The sequence below is a fragment of the Bombina bombina genome, chromosome 3 (assembly GCF_027579735.1).
Source record: "Bombina bombina isolate aBomBom1 chromosome 3, aBomBom1.pri, whole genome shotgun sequence".
Classification (NCBI taxonomy): Eukaryota; Metazoa; Chordata; class Amphibia; order Anura; family Bombinatoridae; genus Bombina; species Bombina bombina.
Window position 1 is genome coordinate 107,422,341 of NC_069501.1, and position 7,151 is coordinate 107,429,491.

Sequence of the window (7,151 nt, forward strand, 5' to 3'; positions counted from 1 at the left end):
ATAGTATTAACCCCTAATCTGCCCTCCCTAACATCGCCGACACCTAACTTCAATTATTAACCCCTAATCTGCCGACCAAATCTCGCTGCTATTCTAATAAATGTATTAACCCCTAAAGCTAAGTCTAACCCTAATACTAACACCCCCCTAAGTTAAATATAATTTAAATCTAACGAAATTAATTAACTCTTATTAAATAAATTATTCCTATTTAAAGCTAAATACTTACCTGTAAAATAAATCCTAATATAGCTACAATATAAATTATAATTATATTATAGCTATTTTAGGATTTATATTTATTTTACAGGTAACTTTGTATTTATTTTAACCAGGTACAATAGCTATTAAATAGTTAAGAACTATTTAATAGCTAAAATAGTTAAAATAATTACAAATTTACCTGTAAAATAAATCCTAACCTAAGTTACAAATAAACCTAACACTACACTATCAATAAATTAATTAAATACAATTGCTACAAATAAATACAATTAAATAAACTAGCTAAAGTACAAAAAATAAAAAAGAACTAAGTTACAAAAAATAAAAAAATATTTACAAACATAAGAAAAATATTACAACAATTTTAAACTAATTACACCTACTCTAAGCCCCCTAATAAAATAACAAAGACCCCCAAAATAAAAAAATGCCCTGTATTTATATATGTATGTAAGTAGCGGTGGTTTACGGAGCGGCAGATTAGGGGTTAATAATAATATGCAGGGGTCAGCAATAGCGGGGGCGGCATATTAGGGGTTAATAAGTGTAAGGTTAGGGGTGTTTAGACTCGGGGTACATGTTAGAGTGTTAAGTGCAGACGTAGGAAGGGTTACCGCATAGCAAACAATGGGGCTGCGTTAGGAGCTGAACGCGGCTTTTTTGCAGGTGTTAGGTTTTTTTTCAGCTCAAACAGCCCCATTGTTTCCTATGGGGGAATCGTGCACAAGCACGTTTTTGAGGCTGGCCGCGTCCGTAAGCAACTCTGGTATCGAGAGTTGAAGCTGCGTTAAAAATGCTCTACGCTCCTTTTTTGGAGCCTAACGCAGCCTTTATGTGGACTCTCGATACCAGAGTTATTTTTATGGTGCGGCCAGAAAAAAGCCGGCGTTAGTTTTTCGGGTCGTTACCGACAAAACTCCAAATCTAGGCCATTGTTGCCTGTAAAATAAATATAAACCCTAAGATAGATACAAATATAACTATTAGTTATATTGTAGCTATCTTATGGTTTATTTTATAGGTAAGTATTTAGTTTTAAATAGGAATAATTTATTTAATTGTAGTTATTTAATTTAGATTTCTTTAAATTATATTTAAGTTAGGGGGGTGTTAGGGTTAGACTTAGGTTTAGGGGTTAATAACGTTATTATAGTAGCGGCGACGTTGGTGGCGGCTGATTAGGGGTCAATTCATTTAATATAGTTGCTGTGACGTTGGGGGGGCAGATTAGGGGTTAATAACTATGATGTAGGTGTCGGCGGTGTTGGGGGCAGCAGAGTAGGGGTTCATAAGTATAATGTAGGTGGCGGCGGTGTCCGGAGCGGCAGATTAGGGGTTAATAGTATAATGCAGGTGGCGACAATGTCGGGGGCGGCAGATTAGGGGTTAATAAGTGTAATATTAGGGGTATTTAGACTCGGGTTCATGTTAGGGTGTTAGGTGCAGACATATTTTCTCTTTCTACTTAGGAATCAATGGGGCTGCGTTAGAAGCTGGACGCTGCTTTTTTGCAGGTGTTAGGTTATTTTCCAGATAGCTCAGCCCCATTGTTTCCTATGGGGAAATCGTGCACGAGCACGTTTAGCCAGCTTACCGCTACCGTAAGCAACGCTGGTATTGAGGTGAGATGTGGAGCTAAATTCTGCTCTACGTTCACCTTTTTGCGGCTAACGCCAGGTTTAAAAAAACCTGTAATACCAGCGTTGCCTTAAGGTAGCGGTGGAAATAAAAGCCTCGTTAGCAACGCACCCCTGTTAACGCCAAACTCGTAATCTCGGCGTAAGTTAGCTACAATATAACTAATAGTTACATTGTATCTAGCTTAGGTTTTATTTTTATTTCACAGGCAAGTTTGTATTTATTTATAACTAGGTAGAATAGTTACTAAATAGTTATTAACTATTTACTAACTACCTAGCTAAATAAATAAATACAAATTTACCTGTAAAATAAAACCTAACCTGCCTTACAATAAAACCTAACCTTAAACGACAATTAAATAATTTACATAAATTAAATACAATTACCTAAACTACAAAAAAAACAAAAACACTTAATTACAAACAAAAAATTATCAGATATTTAAAATAATTACACCTAATCTAATAGCCCTATCAAAATAAAAAAGCCCCCCCAAAATAAAAAAAACCCTAGCCTAAACTAAACTACCAATAGCCCTTAAAAAGGCCTTTTGAGGGGCATTGCCCCAAAGAAATCACCTCTTTTACCTGTAAAAAAAAATACAAACACCCCCCAACAGTAAAATCCACCACCCACACAACCAACCCCCAAATAAAATCCTATCTAAAAAAACCTAAGCTCTCCATTGCCCTGAAAAGGGCATTTGGATGGGCATTGCCCTTAAAAGGGCATTTAGCTCTTTTTCAAGTGCCCAAACCCTAATCTAAAAATAAAACACACCCAATAAACCCTTAAAAAAACCTAACACTAACCCCCGAAGATCCACTTACAGTTTTGAAGACCGGACATCCATCCTCAACGAAGCCGGGAAAAGTCTTCATCCAAGCGGAAAGAAGTCCTCAACAAAGCCGGGAGAAGTCTTCATCCAAGCCGTCAGAAGTGGTCCACCAGACGGGCAGAAGTCTTCATCCAGACGGCATCTTCTATCTTCATCCATCCAGCGCGGATAGGATCCATCTTCAAGACATCTCCTGGCTTAATTGAGGATGGATGTCCGGTCTTCAAAACTGTAAGTGCATCTTCGGGGGTTAGTGTTAGGTTTTTTTAAGGGTTTATTGGGTTGGTTTTATTTTTAGATTAGGGTTTGGGCACTTGAAAAAGAGCTAAATGCCCTTTTAAGGGCAATGCCCATGCAAATTCCCTTTTCAGGGCAATGGGGAGCTTAGGTTTTTTTAGTTAGGATTTTATTTGGGGGGGTTGGTTGTGTGGGTGGTGGGTTTTACTGTTGGGGGGGTGTTTGTATTTTTCTTTTTACAGGCAAAAGAGCTGATTTCTTTGGGGCAATGCCCCGCAAAGGCCCTTTTAAGAGCTATTGGTAGTTTAGTTTAGACTATTTTTTAATTTTGGGGGGGCTTTTTTATTTTGATAGGGCTATTAGATATAGGTGTAATTAGTTTAAATATCTGATAATTTCTTTTTTTATTTTGTGTAATTTAGTGTTTGTTTGTTTTTGTAATTTAGGTAATTGTATTTAATTTATGTAATTTATTTAATTGTAGTGTAAGGTTTTATTAAGGCAGGTTAGGTTTTATTTTGCAGGTAAATTTGTATTTATTTTAGCTAGGTAGCTAGTAAATAGTTAATAACTATTTACTAACTAGTCTACCTAGTTAAAAAAAATACAAACTTAGCTGTACAATAAAAATAAAACCTAAGCTAGATGCAATGTAACTATTAGTTATATTGTAGCTAGCTTAGGGTTTATTTTACAGGTATTTAGTTTTAAATAGGAATTATTTAGTTATTAATAGTAGGTTTTATTTAGATTTATTTTAATTATATTTAAGTTAGGGGGTGTTAGGGTTAGACTTAGGGTTAAGTTTAAGGGTTAATAACGTTAGTATAGTGGCGGCGACATTGGGGCGGCAGATTAGGGGTTAATAAATGTAGGTAGGTGGCGGCGATGTTAGGGGCAGAAGATTAGGGGTTAATAATATTTAACTAGTGTTTGTGATGCGGAAGTGCGGCAGTTTAGGGGTTAATATATATTTATAATAGTGGCGGCGATGTCCGGAGCGGCAGATAAGGGGTTAATAAGTATAATGTAGGTAACGGTGATGTCGGGGGTGGCAGATTAGTGGGTAATAAGTGGTTAATGCTAGGGTGTTCATGTTAGGGTGTTAGGTATGTCAGGGCATCTGTAAATTTCAGTGGAAAATACACATATATATATATATATATATATATATATAATATAAGATAAAATAAGTATGAAATCTCTCAAATAGTAAGTTTGAGCATGCTCATTCATCACACTCTATGTATTCCACATCTGAAAACAAAGGATTGCTTACAAAGATGTCCTGCTGAGGTGTGAAGGTAAAATCCCTATCAGATTGTCACTGACGACTATTTCTACTCTGAAACCATCTATATTTTATCCCACAAGTACTACAGACAGCTAAATGAGCTAACACCCCACAAATCTAAAATAAAATAATTTGATGGTTCTCTAATAGGAGTTGGGGGTGACTCTCTAAAAGTCTACGGTATGTCATGGTTAAAATTTAAACTGGGGAACAGGGTCATAAGACACCCTGTTATTATAGTGGATCTGCCAACTGATCGTTTAATTATTGGTAGTGATCTCCTGAAGCGATTAAGCACCCTAATTAATTGCATAAATTTGGTCACAGGTAAAACGGCCAATTAATTATGAGTGATCCGGGATATCTCACACACGACATAACTGTTACGTGGTGGAAGAGAAGCCAGATGCTGTGGAGATTCATTTCAGGAATAACTCTATACCTGAAGTCACTATCCTACAAATAGGTGATCAGACTCCTTTAAGTGGCTCTGATGGTAATACTTTTAAAATATCGCCTGGAAAGATAGCAAATATTTCCTTAGACGGCGATGTATTAACCATATCTCTCCACAAGGGGATCATAATATCCCTAAGGGGGAGGCCACGCTCAATACCTCGCAGGAATTGAGAGAGTTAAAGAGGATCTATTTATCCCTATACAAGTGCATGACCTTGGGAAAACCAAATATACTAAATTCAATTTAAAACAGGAAGCTAGCTATATAAGCGAAGGCTTATTAGCGCAGATAGCTGAACCTAAAATGATAAAATATCTTTCTCCCCAAGACCACTGTGTCCACGGCCTGGATGACAGGATTGAAAGCTATAACATCACAGCTAAGTGCTTATTATCTATATCTATATTTAATAAATCAGCAAAGCACCTGTTTTTAGTTTTAAATACTCCCCATAATCAAATATACATTGGCAGTGATCTCTTACATAGATATGCCATACAAATGGATTTGATTAACCTTTGCCTCTGGAGCAGGTTAAAGGGGGAACCTGAAGTATTTCAGGATGAAAACTCGGTCCTGAAATCAAACCAGCAATTGCCATATGCTGTGAATATGCAGGTGTCTAACAATGTTATAATTCCTGCTGAGGCTGATAAATTCCTTTTACCCTTACAGGTAAAGAGAGGTCAGAAATTAAAAACTTCTGAAACACTAATTTTCCTCTCCCATAGAATACAAAATCTGGGTATCACAATGACCTATACTACTATGGTAAATATTGGGACTATTGCAATACATGTTATTGTGCATAACATGACCCCACAGGATATAACCTTATCCAAGGGAACTACAATAGGATATGCACTGGAATCAAGTTATTACACTTTTGGATTCCAGAATAATGTAATTGGGCTAATTAATACCTGAAGGATATTTAACTGAAGAACAATTAATAGAACAATCCTTTGCGTCTATGCCAGAGGGACTATTTACAATTCAGTCTATTTATCCCTTCAGCTCAGAGGAAGGCATCTGTAAAATTGAAGAAGCCTCCCTGGTATTTGATCAGCCGATCAAACAGCAAGAATACCCCAATACCCAGAGTAGTGGGGGCAATGTAAATTATAATCAAGGGGACCTCACCTCTAGGTTGGAAGAAGCCTATGAAATAGGAGAGCCTGAAATCTTTCCAGGATTTCAGCAAATAGTCGAAGAGCAAATATCTTTAGCTAATGGCTGTTCCAGTGATGATGAGCGCCAGCAGCTACGGGAACTCCTGATGGAGTACAAGTATATTTTTGCTAGGGATTCTTATGACTGTGGGACTACAGACTTGCACATTGCAAGAATACAAACAGATCCCAATGCACCACCTGTCTTTTTTAAGCAATACAGACTTCCTTTAGCCTCATATGATTATCCGACAGGTGCACAGCTCTTATAACAATCCTATTCTAGGTGTTCTTAAGCCCAATGGACAATGGCATTTGTGTGCTGATTTAAGACAGCTAAACAAATGAGTGTACATGTCTGGCTGGCCTGTGCCATATATTGACCAGTGCCTAGCGCAGATGCAGGGATCCAGAATATTCACTGCCATTGATTGTGCACAAGGATATTGGACCTTAAAGGTACATGAGGAGGACCAGTATAAACCGGCTGATTAGGGGTCAATTCATTTAATATAGTTGCTGTGACATTGGGGGGGCAGATTAGGGGTTAATAACTATAATGTAGGTGTCGGCGGTGTTGGGGGCAGCAGAGTAGGGGTTCATAAGTATAATGTAGGTGGCGGCGGTGTCCGGAGCGGCAGATTAGGGGTTAATAGTATAATGCAGGTGGCGACAATGTCGGGGGCGGCAGATTAGGGGTTAATAAGTGTAATATTAGGGGTATTTAGACTCGGGTTCATGTTAGGGTGTTAGGTGCAGACATATTTTTTCTTTCTACTTAGGAATCAATGGGGCTGCGTTAGAAGCTGGACGCTGCTTTTTTGCAGGTGTTAGGTTATTTTCCAGATAGCTCAGCCCCATTGTTTCCTATGGGGAAATCGTGCACGAGCACGTTTAGCCAGCTTACCGCTACCGTAAGCAACGCTGGTATTGAGGTGAGATGTGGAGCTAAATTCTGCTCTACGTTCACCTTTTTGCGGCTAACGCCAGGTTTAAAAAAACCTGTAATACCAGCGTTGCCTTAAGGTAGCGGTGGAAATAAAAGCCTCGTTAGCAACGCACCCCTGTTAACGCCAAACTCGTAATCTCGGCGTAAATTAGCTACAATATAACTAATAGTTACATTGTATCTAGCTTAGGTTTTATTTTTATTTCACAGGCAAGTTTGTATTTATTTATAACTAGGTAGAATAGTTACTAAATAGTTATTAACTATTTACTAACTACCTAGCTAAATAAATAAATACAAATTTACCTGTAAAATAAAACCTAACCTGCCTTACA